The sequence below is a fragment of the Falco peregrinus genome, chromosome 14 (assembly GCF_023634155.1).
Source record: "Falco peregrinus isolate bFalPer1 chromosome 14, bFalPer1.pri, whole genome shotgun sequence".
NCBI classification, from domain to species: domain Eukaryota; kingdom Metazoa; phylum Chordata; class Aves; order Falconiformes; family Falconidae; genus Falco; species Falco peregrinus.
Genome location: NC_073734.1, coordinates 1,057,705 through 1,075,149, shown reverse-complemented (window position 1 = coordinate 1,075,149; position 17,445 = coordinate 1,057,705). Strand labels below are relative to the sequence as shown.

Below are 17,445 nucleotides of genomic sequence, written 5' to 3'. Positions count from 1 at the left end.
GCCCTTCCCTGTCGCACTACACAAGCAAAAGAAGTGGTGAAGTGGTTATTACAAGAAATAATTCCGAGATTTGGAGTTCCTATTGGAATTTCTTCTGACAGAGGTCCACACTTTGTTGCTGAAGTAGTCCAAAGTGTTAGCAAAGTATTGGGTATTAATTGTGACCTACATTTATCTTGGAGACCCCAATCTAGTGGGAAAGTGGAAAGGATGAATCAAACTTTGAAACGACAAATAAGTAAAATTTGTCAAGAAACCAGTCTAAAGTGGCCTCAGGCGCTTCCATTGGCATTATTACGAATCAGGGTACAGCCAAAGAGTGGAACCTCACTCAGTCCTTATGAATTATTATATGGAAAACCATATGAGTCTCCAGAACCAAATCCAAACGTACATGTAAAAGGAAAGCAGGATGTATATAACTATTTGCTTTCTCTAGGAAAAACTCCGGCTGCAATTCGGAGTGCAGTAATTTGGAATAGACCTTTATCCCTGGAAAATTCAGTGCATGATTTCCAACCAGGAGATTATGTCTATGTGAAGACCTGGACCTCTGAACCTTTACAGGAACGTTGGAAAGCACCTTTCCAAGTACTGTTAACCACTTTTACGGCTATCAAGATAGCAGAATCGGATGCTTGGATCCATTATACTCGAGTGAAGAAAGCACCTATTCCATGGAAGATTATCAACTGTGACCCAAAGACTTTAAATTTGACTTTGAAAAATGTCTAATTTTTCATATCAGGTTATGATCGTTCTTTGGATTCCATTTGGGTTGGTAGTGTTGGCAGGATCATGGGCTGACTTGGTGGACAGGAATGAAAGACAAACAGAGACAGAACAAGTGATTGAAATTCCCAAACAAACGGCTGAGGAAAATTTGATGGTAGGATTGATTAAAGGATTTGCCAATTTACAAAATGTCACGCAGATCACCGCTTGTTTACCAATACCGAGGGCAGTAGGTGAATCTATTCCATGGGGAATCTTAACCATGAATCTGACCAAATTAGAATATGAAAATGAGACAATGGATTGTAAACAAGAACCTAGGGAAACTTGGGAATTGCAAAAGGTTAAAGTTGGGGAAGAATCACCAGTATATTCAACCATTTGGGAATGTAAAGGATGATTTGTAGCTAAACCGGGATTATATGGAGATTTAGGGAACAAGGGATGGTGTTACTAGCCTAAAATGGCTACAACAAACACCAGTGTATGGATAACCGAGACAAAATGTGAGAAAAAGAATCGAACCCTACAGGAAAAGGAAATAGTTTGGGATTCGGTTTGGTCTATGACCTTATATTCCCATTTTCAGTATATGGCAAAAACTCCTTGGTGTTTTACCTGGGATGGAAAAGTGTTTTCAGTATTACCCTGGGTCAATGATAGATCAACTTCATTGGGAGAAAAGGAGAATAAAATAGTGCCATGGTGGAAATGTGAAAAAGTGTATGATTGTAGCAATGCAGACTTAATAATTCAAAGAATCCCTCCTTTGGCTGCCGCTTTAAAATATGGTTGTTTTTGTCGAGGTCTTAAGAATACTCTCAATCTATCTAGCGCCTATATACCCAGAAGAGGAATTATGTTTAGTTGTAGAAAATCTACTATTCAAAGTCCAGGACATTTAATTTGGGCATTGAGTGATGGAACCTGGACAACTCATCTACCATTAGATGGTAAAGTGAAACAAATAACTTTAGGCGTGCCAACATTGTGTCCGATTTGGAAGAAATCACCATTTAGAGGATCTCTAGAAAATTTAGAACTGAAACGAACAAAGAGATCTGAGACAAATGATGATACTTGGAATGAACCATCTACAGGAGTGAAAATTGGCTGGGCAATTGAATCACTTTTAAATCCTATAGCATCATATAGAAACAGAGCATGGCTTTATAAGTTAACTGGTCAAGTGGAAAAATTAGCAAACGTTACCAAAAAGGGGTTTAAGGAATTGAATATACAATTACAGGCGACCTCTAGAATGACTTTACAAAATAGAATGGCACTAGATATGCTCCTACTTAAAGAACATGGAGTATGTGGATATCTCAAAGATAAACTGGACCACTGTTGCATCCCCATTTCAAATGTCACACAAGATGTGGAACATGATTTGGATTTATTAGATAAAATTGAAAAAGAAACAGAATCAATTCAAGAAGATATGTCAGAAGACTGGTTAGGGAAAATTTTTAACAAATTAGGAAGGAACTTGAGCTCTTGGATACAATCCCTAATCAAAACTTTGTTTCTGTTACTGATTGTCCTTTTGATGATCATGTTGGTATATGCATGTTTGAAGAAGCAGTTTACCAACAGAATTGCAATCAATCGTATGATCATGAGAGAAGTACCAACCAGTCCACCAAGGTATAGCCCACCACCAAAATATGTTGAAACAAATGATATGTAAATAATGTGAAAGTATTGAAATAATGATTTTCAACACTTTCAAAGGGGGGAAATGTTATAGATTTGCTAATAAGTTAAGATTGATTGACTTTATTTGATTGATTATTTGATTTTATAAAATCAATCATGTAATAGAAATATAAGAGGATGGGGAAATGTTATAGATTTGCTAATAAGTTAAGATTGACTTTATTTGATTGATTATTTGATTTTATAAAATCAATCATGTAATAGAAATACAAGAGGATAAGAAAATATATTTTAATGAAACTTATAGTTATAGTAAAAAGCGGCTATAGAAAACCCTCTGTACAGCCCCGTACCAAGGCCGGAGGAATTGGTCAGAATCACCTAGTAGGAATGTTTAGAACTTAGATAACAGACTTAAGATTTGAGATGATTGTTTATATGTAACCTAGGAGGATGTACTAAAATGTCAAAATGAGAATTTATGTGAACTGGGGAGAGTCGAGTGAAGCAACCCATAGCTGCCGGCCAAGAAACAGTTACCTCAAGTGGCAGGTAATTCCGGCAGGGGGAGATCGAGACCACCGACTCACATACCACCTACCCAAATCGTACCCCAGACCCATTTCCGGACCTGTCTAACCTTTACTGCGCAGAATCGGGTATGGGAGGAGAGTATGTTAATGATTTATGGGAAATCTTACGATTATGCATGGATATTTAATGAATATGTATGAATCAGTTCTATACAAGGTGTATGATTTTGAACCATGGTGTGCGTCGATCGTGAGGGGACTCGCTCACGCACCCGGCCGTCCATAAAGAAAAGTCTGCTTATCTACATCACATTGGTGTTGATAAGTTCTTCATTCCGAGATTTCGGTAACACTGCCATCCCATTCTACTCTTGTACGGAAAGCGAGTAGCACAAGGAGCAGAAGGTAGCCCCAGAAGTTGTACACAACCGTCACTGTGGCTTTTGTGCAAAACTATTCCTCTATCCTTTGAGCTCCTTTTGTGTGACACCCACCATTAACTAAAGCTTAGGGACTGAAAGTTGATTTCTTTTTTTATAAAAGTCTGCTGCTTAGTCATTCCAGAATGTCCAAACCAACTTCTTATTGCAAAGAGCAGCCCACGTGTGACTAGATCACAACTCGGAAAAAACCCTCCTGGAACAGCCTTTTCAGTGATCCCTGACTTTGGGCTTGCAACCGTGGCACGGGGATGTTTGATCACATCCAAAGCCAGAAAGGAAGAGCTAGGGAGCTTTTGCTGAATTCAGCGGTTTTTCAGTGGATCCAGCCGCAGCCCAGCTGACAGCAGAGATGAGTTACACTTCACAGCTCAGGCACGCATCAGAGGGCTGTGTACTTCTATTGCACAGACACCCGAAAAGAGGCAGTACTGGGTGCTCGCTGTTCAGAAGATTTTTCCATCTTGCATCACATGTGGCCTAATTTTCATTAAAAACTTGATGTTCTAAACCATCAAAGCTCTTAGGAAATGACAAAGATTTCCAAGGGACAAGTTTTGCCCATAATCATGGGTGAGGCATGCCCCACGGCCACTATCATCAAAAAAAATCAGTGGCCATTCTTTCCCTTCTGCAGCAGGCCCTCAGCCTCTCCTGGAAGGTCTGCGGAAGCTATCCTTTCTTCTGCCCCACCATTGATGCTGGAACTTTAGGAAACCCTGGGAGTTTTACGCTCTCTCCTTCCAGGTGAACCTCAGAGAGTGCTCTCCTGAAAGGAGGAGGAGCAGAGTAAAATACAGACCATTCAGGACAGCCGAGAGAAAAAGAAAGAAAAAAGAGAGTATGTCCCGCTCCTCGCTAGCAGCTGGGGCTTCCAGGAGCACCCAGCCGCTGGCCAAGGCCTGGGTGCCCCGGGCTGGGACCGTGTGATGCCCCCACCACAGCATGTCCCAGAGCACATGGACCAGGCCATGGAGGGGCCGCAGCCTCCTTGTCCTCAGTCCCAAAGCCACACCTGGTTCTGTGGAGTGAGAATTCGGATCTCAGTCGGGTTAACACCTTGGCACATCATGGAGGGATTACAACTCGGCATTCAAAGAAACAGGGGTGTGGGTGGCCCAACAGCACAGAACTGTTTCCCAAGTCCCTAACTTCTGCTGCTTTCTGGCACTCATTTTTTTGCCCACGGAACGTCCCCAGGTTTTGAGGTTGGTTTTGAACGTGATTCTCAACCAACCACATCAACACAGAGATCCAGTTTTACACGATGTAGGACACGGCAAGTGAAGGAGGGATCAGCACTTAGGATTTTGCTTCTCCCTGCAAAAGCGGCTTAGAAATGGGTTTTGGAAGAAATCAGATGTAACCCAGTACATTTCCATATCCAGAAAAAAACAACAAAAAAAGAATTTTAGGTGATTGAGCCCCCCCACCACGTGCTTCCTTCCAGCACTCAAGAGCCATGGCTTTATTTGCATGAATAACTAAGAAAGTTCATTTTGAGCTTAAACAAAACAAATTTCAAACCACTTCTTAACCGCTGGCTTTGCAAGTTGCACAGTGCTGATGAGTTCTGTAAATCACCTGATCCAGAAGCGTTCGGCTAAGCAATTTATGGAGGCAACTGCAAAAACACACATGGAGGCCAGCCACTTCCCCGTGGGGCTCGAGATCCAACTGCAATTTCACAGTGCTGCACTAGGGCAAAGCTACTAAATATTCCCTGCAAGGGGCACACGCTGTCTGCAAATCGTCCTCCAAAGGGATCTGTGACTGGCATGCAAATGCACGAGGAAGGCTGTCACACCGCTCAGAGTCGTCAAGAAGCAAAATTAATGACTCCCTAGTTAAAGATCACGGGTTTCTTCTTTAAACTCTTTTTGCACCCTGGGACGGTCTCCACCCTGACGATACAGCGGCTCAGCTCCGTTTTGTGAGGGATGGGGGGTAGGTGACCTCCTTGAGGTCCTCTCCCAAGGGGCCCATGGAAGAGTTCAGATCTCCTGAGGGACCACGAGGGTTTTTCCAGAGCAGGCTCCTCTTTCTAAACACCGATCGCTTGCCCAGCTCTGTTTCCTGTAACTCCCAGGTTGCATGTAAGTAATTTTCCTATTTCTCTGCCACAACAACAACAAAAGCTCTCCAGGCACAACCCCTGGAGATCCCTGCAGCAAAGTGATGGACAGCCCCACCACCACAGCAAAAATCCCAGGGCCAGGAGCACAGCGCTGAGCCAGGATTCCCTTGGGAGCAACTTTTTAAATCAACCCTTTCCTTCCACAGCTCTAACAACTGCAGCTGGCGGCCAGGAAGGCGGTTTGTTAACACGAGCCCTGGTTAATTACTGTAGGTGGCATTTGCCAAGTAAACCCTGCGCAATTACCGTATCAATAAAAAGCTGTTTCATGGCCTTTGTATCTGTCAGCTTGGAGAAGTAAGGAATGGCTCGAAGCAGCTGGGTTAGTGATCTCAGCACCCTCCAGAACGGGAGCCTGGCTGCTGGGGACCACGGGCCTCGCACCTCCTTCCTCTTAGATGGGGAAAACCAGAGCGTTCCCTGGATGGAAATCTGACAGGGACCTCCCACTCCTGAAAAACACCTCAAGCAGCACCACACGGACGGAGAGGAAGGACAAGGTAACCTGAACCACGGAGCTTGCTGCAAGCATTCCCTGCCCCGTGCCAGCACAGCAAGGCCATCACCTCTGTAAGGGCAAAGGCGGCATAACTCGGTGGGTCAGTGATAACCGCTCCCAGAAAAAGACCTGACAGCACTTCTGTCAGCCGGGAGGAGCATAAAGCTTGTCTAGCAGGCTGCTCGCACTCTGACTTCTGGGGAGGGTGCTCACCCTGCTGAGGACAGCGAGCCCTGTAACACGCGACCCAGATGAAGCATAGACTTGAGCCACGAGGTGACGATTCCCACGCAGGGACAGCAGCACACGTGTGGCACGTTCACAGACACCCTGCGCTCAGCAGGGCTCAGCCACTACGGTCTGGCAGCGCCTGGAGAGCGGGAGGTGACCCAGGGGCAGGGAGCACGTTTCACTCAGCTCCTACCGCCTCAGGAGCCCGATGGTGCATCCACGTAATAAAGGCTCATCCTGGAGGTCTATAGGGGCTTAGTGCTTGTCCACCAAAGCTCTTCTGCTGTGTACCTCTCTGCCTTTACAAACACCTTGCAGCACAACGAATGCATGGTATGAAAGCTCGCTGCTTGGCTGCTCTGGGATCAGCGGTCGGAGCCAGGCGCGCTAAGCCCTGGCTCTGCACAGACCAGCTGGGAGCCACAGGGACAGCAGGAAGGTGCTGGCACTGCCCTGCTGACCACCGGCTCTTCCCAGGAATTCCGTGGGAACCAACTGGGCTGGAAGAGTATTTGTGCCTCGCCTTTGCTGTGGGTAGCAGGAGGAGGAGAAAGGAGCTGTACCTGAGATGTCGCAGCAGACTGTTGATACACTCTGGCTTCTCGGGGTTTGAAGATCACATAAATTTCAACTGAAGAATTTGGCCAGACATCTCCCTCCTAAGACAGGAGACAACAAACCATTTACCTTCAAACGTTACATTTCTTGTTTTCAACCACAGCCCTGTAAGCCTTTATTTAGAGCATCAATGATGAGCAAGGAGCAAACAACACTTACAAAATGTGTAAGACTTTGGAAGCAGCTGTGAAAAAAATTAAGTCCCTTACCTTAACTAGCACCCGGTAAAGGCTTGCCTTTTTTTTTTTTTTTTTTTTAATTAGGGCTATAATAAAGGAACTAAACTGGCTGGCTTCGGCATATCAAGGATCTCTTCAGAAGTGCCAGCTGACCTAAAGAAAAGATACGGTTTCCCTCCAAACCTTCCCTTATATCCCTGTGTCACTACAGCCATGTGAACACGTCTTCTCAGATCAGAAGAGATTCAGCAAGTCAAATGGATTTTTCCATTCTTAGTTACAAAGATAGAAAGAAAGAAAACCATGCCTGCCTTCATCATTGCAGAAGAGATCTGTAAACCAGCTCACAAACAAAGGCAAGGTCCCGTCAGGGCTGGCTACCCCGGCCAGGGCTCACTGTCCAAGCCTCCCTCTGCTTGCAGGCAACAACTGGCAGAAGAGGAATATCAGGGCTTTGCAATCTGCTCCAGCTGCCTGCAGGTCTCCACAGGGGGTATGAGACATTGCCCATGACACAAAGCCCTAGTTGTCCTGGCCTCCTCCCGTTCCTGCATCACCGCTGCTGTCGGAAGCGGAACCGGAGCTGGGTCAGTGCCCACGTGGCATTTCTCTGACACGAGAATGTGATCCTGGCTCAAAATAACCCAAACCGAACACCAAAATGGTGAACTTCCGCTGCACAAAAAAAATCCAGCTTCAGCAAGAACCTGGGAGAACCCTGCAAGCGTAAATCTTCAAACAGCGAGGGAGTGGCGATGGGTCCCTGCAGGTGTTATTCCCAGCGGCCGAGGCCCCAGCGGGATGATTTGCCCAACACCACCGAGACCACGGTGATTGCTGCAGTGTTGCTGGCATCTCTCTGTACGCTGTATAACTCACCAGATGTCCTGCCATGCTCCAGGAAGCCAGTCAGTGGTGCAGTAAGATCCTGGTAAGGGACATATCTCCCTACACCCAGGGTGCTGCTGGATCCCAAGGCACAGTCAGATGAGACTGCTCTAAGGCATCAGAGGAGACAAGCCTACGGACGAGCAACACAACCCATCCATTCATATGCACCCGCACAGCTCTCTGCAACAATCCTAACGCAGCATTATTGATGGAGCCTTGCACTCATATCCTCACTCCCAAGAAAACCTGCAGCAGCAGTTAACAGACTCAAACCTCTTGAGCTTCTGACATGAAATCACCATTCTCCAGGATTCAACGTATTTGGACAGAAACTTCAGGCAGTACGTCCACAATCAGCTTCCCTGTATTGTCAGTGAAGCTGCACGCCAGACTGTTTGACTCAAAGGGAGAGGGCAAGAAGAAATCATCAGTTACACATTATTCTACTATTCTGTGGCTAAAAAAAAATTGTGAAGGACATGACTGTTTTGGGAAACCTTTGTCATTTCTCCCTTCATTACTGCTGTATGTCAGACCATAAAACTGGAAAATATTGTGACCTATTTCTCCTGGGAAATGAAAATAGGCTGTTGGAAAGGTTCCTCACATTCCTGCTACCCCACGGGGAAGAAAGAATTGCTGGTTAAAAGGATACACTTCACTACTCACCCTTGCGGGCTACTGCTACATAGGCGTACCAGCCCTAGGACACGGCAGGAGCCAGCGGTCTGCCGCGGCTAGCATATTCTCCGTAAGATGGCAGTTGAGTCAGATCATGGAAAACTACCGTGGATGCTTGCCAGGACAGAAATGCAACTATGCAGTGCTGTGAACACGATATTGCAACACTGCTGGCTTAATGTCAGCCTCAGGCAGGCTGCAGCTGGCAGGTGGCATAAAATACAGACGGTGGATGTATGATGATCCAGCACAAAAACTCCTGCTGTTGTGCCCTGGCTTTGCTACAGCATATGCCAACGTGATACCCGAGGGGACGGCACACCATGACTCACCGCTACAGAAGTGACCTCAGTAAGGAGACCAACCATAAATAGATGCAGATCCTATTTCCCCTCCCTCAGCCCCTAAATAATGCGAATCTCCTCAACCTCCACCAGCCTGAAAAGGAAAAAGCTGGTCTTGGAAAGCGGGGCACCACCAACTGTCGGCCTGCTTTGTTTGGTGGAGGGAGAAGGTGATCCATGGAAAGGAAATCACTGCTCAAAGCACACCAAAACCCCCAAAGGCAGAGCTGGCAACACAAGTACTGAAGTGACTCCCCAAAGTGCATCCTGTTAGTTCAGGGCACTCAGGGAAAAGGCAGCGCCAAAGCCAGTATCTGCCCCTTCCCATCAATAACCGAACCCACAGCGAGCGGAGGGATGGACCATAGCTCCCACTGGAGATGGCGCCTTCTGCCAAAAACCAAAGTGCTCTGCAGTCCCCTCTCATTTGGATGGGGACCAGCTGGGCACCTCAGCTGAGGTGGACGTTTGCAGGAACAAATATCGCTGTTATCTCCTGGCCCAACCTCTGCACCAACAGCAGTAGCACTTGCGTAACCTGCACATCTTGAAGACCACCTCCATCGGCTCAGAGCTGACACGTGGCACTGAGGAGTCGCTACCAGGCAATGACAAGACAGTGATGACTTGTCAAGGTAAGAGCAATGATTACAAATCCTTTTCCTCCCTTTCCTCTGGTTTCCATTTCCAAGGAGTCAGCTCCCACGTGTCTGTACTGTGACTTACAGCTAAGCTGTGGTGGGGAAGGTGCAGCAAAAAGCAAGGACTTTGTCCTTTGAGAGCCACCTGGGCTTCTACCACAGATGCTTCTGCTGACATACCATGTGTCTTTGCAAAAATAAATCAACTTTGAGATGCACTCAGGAAGTCAGAGTTACAGAACAGCTTGTTTCCCACAGGCTTGGACGGCTGCTCAAAACGTTCATGGTCACAGGCTGACTGCAAAACCGCTCCTCCTCTTTTCTCTTATTATTTTCATCAGCAAGTTAAGCTTATACAGGCCGAAATAGCCTGCTGCAGCTTCCACTGAGAGCAACCCCTGGCAGCTAACGGCCCGCTTACACAGCAAAGCTGCTGCACAAACCCTGCAAAGCCACCCTGCCCAGAGAGCCTTTCCAAGGCTATCGTCCCTCCAGCGGCCTCCTAACCTCCAGCCACTTGTTCCAAGGGTTTGATTCTTTCTATAGGGTGCTCCCAGGCACCACAGGTGATAGGTGAGAAGAGCAGCCGCCGCTTTTGGCCAGAAGGTCCGAGGCAGCAAGGTCCCAGCTCTGGTGGGGCCCCTCCAGCAGATTTACACGGCGCTGCAAGAAGGGTCTCTGTCCACGCTACAAGTTACGGGACTCTCACCGGGGAGAAGGTTGTGGAAGTCAGCAGCAGTGGATTTTTAGATCTTACATTTGATAGGAAAAAAGACTAACATTTGATGTGAAGACACCCGTACGCCAGGGGGGAAGACAGACATCAGCAAAACTATGAATGTGAAACCCATTGTTCCATAAATCATGGAATTAATGGAAATCTAAAGACTGATAATGCTGAACCAGCCAGGAGGGGAACGACTCCTGTAGTATCCCACTTACACCCAGTCCTAAGCCAACTGTAACATCAACACAGCCATTCAGGAAAGGTTTCCACTCGAGACTTGAGGCCAGGCTACACTCTGGGTCCGTACAGCGCTACACGGAGCACCAGGACTCAGCGGGCAGCCAGGCTGCTGGACCTCACCCTAATGCACTTCAGGAGCCCAAGAGCAGGTTAAGCTCGTTATGGAGACCTAGCCCAGTTGTAATGAAGCAGGAGCCCTGGGACATGCTCCAAAACCAGCTGGCACAGCTCAGGCGATCGGCTCCCGCTCTCTGCAATACCCCCGCTGCTCTGACACAGGCTCTTGGTCCCATCATGCTGCTCTCAGCTGCAGTGGTGTGAAACTGCAGCTGTGCTCACATGGGGGGCTCTCAGCCTCATTCGGGCTATAGGAGTAACCAAGAAGAGAACAAGATCCCCTTCCTTAAAAAAAAAAAATAATGGTTTCACCTACTATAAAAGAAAGAAGAGGCTCGGATTATTCTAGCGTTTGCAACAGGATGAGAAGGGATTTTGCATTGCTCAGGCAGCAGGCATTCTTCATCTCAGACCATGCAAATACTCAGTCAGGGCTCTGTTTCATTGAAGGACATGAGGTTTTGATTGCGCAAACACAAAAGCAAAAAGTTTTCTCCAAGTCTGCAATGAAACTCAAAAAGTTCGTTTAAAGCTGCCAGCCTTGCGTGCAGGCTCACAGACGATGCTGGGAGGGAGAGTCACACATGGTATAAATCCAGATTATATGAAGGGATTGGTCTTTCCGTGATTAAACGGGCTGAACTTGGCCTCCTTTCCATAGAGGACCTTTTCATTCTTCAATAGGTGAACTAATGCCCATGGTTAATCCCCATACGCTACGTGTAAGGCCTGCCCTTATATATAATAATCAGTACCCCTGAACACTGTAAGGACACTTATGAAGTGCCCTTAATTTATAGCCCTTGCAGCAGAGCTCAGCTTTAGGCAGGCTCTCGCCGCCTGCCAGGAGCTCACTGTTTAGAAACGCTTTTTGCAACAACCTCTCCCAGCCTCACTAGAAACCTCATGTCTTCCCTCTCGGCACATCAAGACGCTGACGCGGGTATCTGCCAAGTGACCTCATTCAGGGAGGAGGAGGAGGAGGAAGAGAGGTTCTCAGCTATCGCTTACCACCGGCTCAATGGCAAAAATATCACTGGAGAAAAGCATAGAGTCTTCTCGCACCTTTGCCCTCTGGTTCTGGAAGGCACGGGAGAGAAGGGAAAGGCGTTCTTGGAGCGTGGGGTCCATTGCACACTGCTTGAGAAAAGAATCCCTCTCATTCTCCTCCTGCTTCTGCAGCCTGCGACAGCGCCTGCAGCCATGGGGAGACACAAACCAAGCAGATCATTTAATAAACAACATATTTGCAGAGACTGTCGCGTAAGCGCAGGAGCAGCCACGCACTGGGGGAGGAACAGCAGGAGCAGCTCAGCAAGGGGCTGACCCCAAGCCACGGGGTCCCAGGCAGATCAGGTTATCACTTGTTCGCTGGCACGGCAGGTAGTTTTACGCCACACTCACGAGCTAAGAGGAGGTTTTTGAAAGCTAGCAGCCCTCAGGAGAGCCTCCTGGCTCAAAGCTACTGCCACGACTAATGGACAACCCACCAACACCCTCAGATGGCTTTTCCTCCCGTAGAGGTGCTGGGGGAGATGGATGAAGATGAAGGAGCACACACTGCAGTGCTTCGCTGGCAAGGGGAGAGCAGCTGGGATTCAGCTGCAGGTTACCAGCATCACTCTTTTTTACCTTCCCTTTTGGACTGGCAGGGATAAGCAAACTAGATCTGCTCCACTGCCTACACTGCCATCCAGCAGAGGATCCCAGAGCATTTGAAAAGCCAACTCACGGACTTTCAGGCATTGCATCACTTCAGTGAAATTAATGGGTTTATATGCATGAAGACAGAGGCCCCGAGAGGTGAAGGGACTTTGCCTAGCATCACCCAATAACGAAGGCAGGACCAGCATCTCTGAATGCAAACCCTTACATCCAGCCTTGAACCACTTCAACATTTTTCTCTTTTTGGCCTTCTCCTCAGAGCTTTGACACAGGTCACCTCTCCCTCACTCGGTAGTTGTAGCAGCAATCATTCTAGTGTTTAAAGCTCGCAACCGAGAGGTGAGAAGGGAGCACTGCTGCAGAGCACTTGCTTCCCAGCTGGCACGTGGATGTGCCCCCTTCACGCTCCAGTCCCCTGGCCACCAAGGACCAGCAGGTGACTACTCGAGGGGGATGAGGGGAAGGCTCCATACACAGCACATCAGGGCAACGTGGTATAAACAGGACCGCAATCACCACCCAGCTAAATTCCAATACATTTAGAAAGGAAACACAGCCATGGACATTACTAGCAGCACGCAGACAGAGCCTCGGGCAAATGCTGTCACCAGTGCCAAAAATACTTTCTTTGGCTTGCTCCCTGTGGAGTGTCATGAGAAATGTTTTTCCACGGCTGACCTACAGCGCTGTGCATGAGCGGGGCTTCCAGGCACCGAGATGAGCAACCCTCAACTAAGCCTTCATCAACAGACAATAATTCCATTGTTGAATCCCAGAAAGTCCTGCAGGAGGGAGACAGAGCAAACCCCTGGGTAGACCTTGTGATGATCCAGGTCTTTTGGGGTGACAGCCAAGCGCAGGGTGCTGAACTGCCTCCTCCCATTGGAAAGGTCCTCTCTGCTCTGACATCTCAAAAGCTTCTGCTACAGCAGCACAGAGGCCTCGGAGCTATGACCACCCCTAAGACTGCAAGTAAGGAAGAACAAAGCACTCTGCTCAGAGTACAGAACACGAGCTGGCATAAGATCAAGTGCCATTGGAAAAAAATGGGTTGAAGTTAACTGTGGGGAAACCTGGTTGCTTCTGAGGGGAGAGAGGATCACTCAGGGTCCCATCTGAGATAGGCAGGTGGGAAGAGATGCTAAAAGAATGGCGCAGGGACGTACTAAGAGAAGGTCATGAGACTTTTTCTGTTAACACACTGATCTTGCACAGAAGTCACACACTGCGCAATTAAAAACAGAGAAGAGTGGAAAACTAGTTTTGGCCTTCAAGGCATTTCTGACCTAATTACACTGAACTTTATTTGCTCAGAAGCCCTCAAAAAGTTCTCCAGCTGAAGGCAGTTTCCTGACCAGCTCTGGGTTCAGACTAACTCCTATACACCTACAGCCATTCAACTCTGAGAAGGCACACAAGGACTCCCTAAATCACCCCAGCTTCTAAGTGTCTTTTCCAGTGCATCCCCTTGGGCTAGAAGTGTTTCCCTGCTGCCCCAAACGGAATTTCAAAGCTTCAGAGACACCCTGTGGAGAGCCTGCCCCACCTCTCAGCACCACGAAGACACAGGTGCTGACGCCCCAAGGCACTTCCAAGTCCTGTGCTGCCCTGCCTTCCCCGCAGAACCCTCCACCTCCGAACTCTCCGAGCCCCGGAGAAGGGGCAGGGATACCTCGCTGTGCTGGAAGCCGGGACAGCGCAAGGCAATTCAGCATCCTACAGCCGGATGGCCTCAACGTTCGGGGCCAGCAAAGCACCCTGCCCTGCGCACTACTGGACAAGAAGGCTGAAGAAGGTTGCCATCTTATCAAAGCTGGAGGGGAAGAAACTGCAGTGAATATCACAACAGGTACGCTGCCTGCAGCTGTTAGGTGCTACCGCTCAACGCAGTCCCAGGTAAGGAGCGCCGACACCTTCCTCAGCCTCACAGACCCTCTGCGAGCCCAGGGACCTGGCCTCACTGACTTAGGGCTCCCACAGATGGGAATTTGCTCTCCGAGGAAATGCAACCTTTCCTCCCCAAAACATGAGCTGGAACATGGATGGAACCGGAATGGGAAGCACTGAGCTCCATTACCCTGAAGCCCAGGGGGGGACACCCTGGTGTCGTGGATGGTTTACTTGTCCTACGCCATTCAAAAAAGCACCAACATCCCTCTGAGGCCGTACGTTAGTTTTACCCTTGGGCAGCGTGTCTTACTTAAATGAATCTTCCCAATGAACCTCAGCTTCTCCTGATCCTCCTCTTCTTGACTAACAAAAGCCTTCCACTGGAGTGGGCTATGACTTTACTCCGATTGTGGATGACCACGGATCTGTGGTTTGACAGCGTGATGTAGGTCTTCCCAGCTGTCAAGGAGTTCCTGTCTAGCCTGATGTTGACATCTTCAACTACTGCAAAATGAACTCCACGAAAACTATCATGATCTCGCTGTCTAAACCCATGGCCAGGTGGGTCTTGAAATAATGGGTATAGTTCTGATCTTAAAAACCAGGCTGAAGCCTTTGAAATTTCTGCCCTTCTCCGAAGTACAGAGCAGCTTCTATACGAAGACTGAACAGGATTCCTCAACCTAGAAACCACACAGGAGATAGGTAGGTTTGTAGAAGTATGAATGGCCTGGGAAAAAGTGAACAAGGAAAAAATTGTCACAATTTGTTGTAAAACAGGAACCCGAGGGCCTGAAATGGTATTAGTTAAAATGAGAGAAAAGTAGTTCTAGTACTTTTCCTAGGAATATTCCTTCCTTTGGAACGTACTGCCATAGGTGCCTACAGGCGCTCATCGCTATAAATCCACAAAGCAACTGGACAAAGGCTTGGAAGGTAAAACCATCAGAAGCGATTAAACAAAGACGTGAATAAAGCCTCCAGCACAGAAAAATGCTGCCTCCAAGGCCCACGAGGGAGAAAGCATATGCACTGCCTGCTTCTACACGCTTTGCTAAGCATCCCCTACCGCTGCTCTCCTGGAGAGCACTTACACTCCCGGCTGCAGGCACCGAGGACGCTTCTGAAGGCTGGAGGGCTTTGCCGGAGCACCTTCTACCACAGAGAGAAGGATCTGGCATCGTGCTGACTGTGTAAACCCACAAACCTCCCGGTACAGACGAGAGCGTGCAGACGCCAGCGAGTCAGGAGGGAGCAGCAGGTCTTTCTGCCAGGCAGATAAACTGACACAGCAGAGCTGTCAGGGTTGGCCCAGGGCAGCTGCAGGCTTCATGGCCTGGGTGCCAAATTAGATGTGACATTTATTTAAGACTCTTGATGGTTTAATATATAAGTCTGGAGGAAAAGAAAAAAACAACAACAAAACAATCTCTGTACTGTACCAGCAATGTAGCCCTAGGTATTTCACCTGATGGGGTAATGTCCGTGGGTCTGTGCTTTGGGATGCTTTGCTGCCATGAAAGCACATTTACTGAATCCAGACGTACCTGCCCTATCGTTACTTACACAACACGATGATCTTATTACAGGCTGTCAGCTCTCTCATTCTTACATGCTTTTGATGTATTTCCCAGAGACAGCAGGACACAGCTCACTCTGCAACCTGAACAAAGCAACACCTGAACTTGAAATTAAAAGAGAGGCTTCTTACACAGCAGTAGAGCAGGTGCTTTGGGCTGTGCACTCCTGAGCGATGCTCTCTGAGACAGCGGGAACACCACCGTGTTTTATTCCAGCATCCATCTGCATGGCTATGGCCACCGGTATCTCAGCACATCATGGTAACTTTTAACTATCTGAAAGTAAGAAACCCAGCACTGGGTCATCCTCTGGGGGGCCTGTTGTGCAGGAGGAGAGGGAATTTACAGAAGAGCTAAAATATCTTTCCGAATATTAAGCAAACCCTTGAACAAGATTTCAAAACAAATTTCAGGTTTTATGAAGAATGCGTTCCCAGCATTCAACAGCCAGTACCTTCCTCCATCGATTACTGCTCTAAATATTAGGAAGCTGGTAGCCAGATGGATTAGACTGAAGAGAAACAAAACAGCACTCTGCTGCCTTTCGTCCTCACCGTAATATTCTCCCTCTATCCCTGTAACTCCCTCCTCGCTGAATTTGGATTTTAAACCTTTTTAGGAGTGCATGACAGTCAGGTTCAGAATATTTGGGTAACAGGGAAAGCAAGTTTAAGTTAATTTGCCCAGTTTGTCAGAAAACTATGCCTGGCTCTCACCTCTTCTAAAAGAGACAGGTCCTGCTGCTTTTTCACTGAAAATACAAGCAAGCAACGAAAGCCGAGCTCTTCACTCAGAAGTGTCATTGTACCTCCACATCGACCCTTTGAGCAGTTCTTTTGCTCCTGCTACTATCACGATACCCAGCTGCCTCACCATCACCAGCATATTCTGGTTTTTCAAACAGCATGCAAAGGTCTGCTGGTACCACTTCACCACCGGAGAAGGGAGTCACTTCACCAGGCTAACGATCTCTGGAAAGCGAGAGGAGTCCCCTGCGGCTGGATCCAGCCCTCCCCACCATATGCTTTTGGCTGCACCTCCCACAGAGCTACCTCGGTCAGAGTCAGGAGCGCTGCTCTGAGCTGTTTTGCTGTCAGGAAGCTAATGGCATCACCTACAAAGTGTGCTGGGTCTCTGACAAAGGCCACCTGTCAGTCCCCACGCTCCTATTTCCAGCACTAGAGCAAAACACAGGGCAGCGACAGTCATTTTTAAGTGCTTCTCTGAGGCAGTGCTCATGAGCTACCTTCAGACATCATTAAAACCATCGTGCTAGTTACTCCAGCCCTAGGAGCAGCTTGTTTATAAACCTCACCATTAAATAACTGCTGCCAGCACAGGGGTTTCTACAGGACCATTGCCCAGGCTACAACAAAGCTCAGGGCACCCTAATCATCACTGCTGCCACAGCTGATGCTGTCAACAGCTAAAGCCCCCAGCAAAGCCCCCTCTGAGCCCATGCAGCCCATCGCAAGGAAAGGATCTGCTACCCCAGAGCACTGCAAGCCACCGTGAGACAACAGATGGGCAGGAAAAGGCAGATGGAGAGCAATGACCAGCCACAGCGTCTACGGGACAGGTCGCAGGCTCTTCAGACGGCTCTCCTGCACTTAGGAGTCACCTTGCTTTCCACCA

The 17,445-nt window shown here is 48.0% G+C and overlaps 1 pseudogene; it reads right to left on the bottom strand.

Annotated features, from left to right (window-relative positions):
* Positions 1-17,445, bottom strand: part of LOC129785688 (hydrocephalus-inducing protein homolog) — a 90,584-nt pseudogene that overhangs the window by 20,517 nt on the left and 52,622 nt on the right.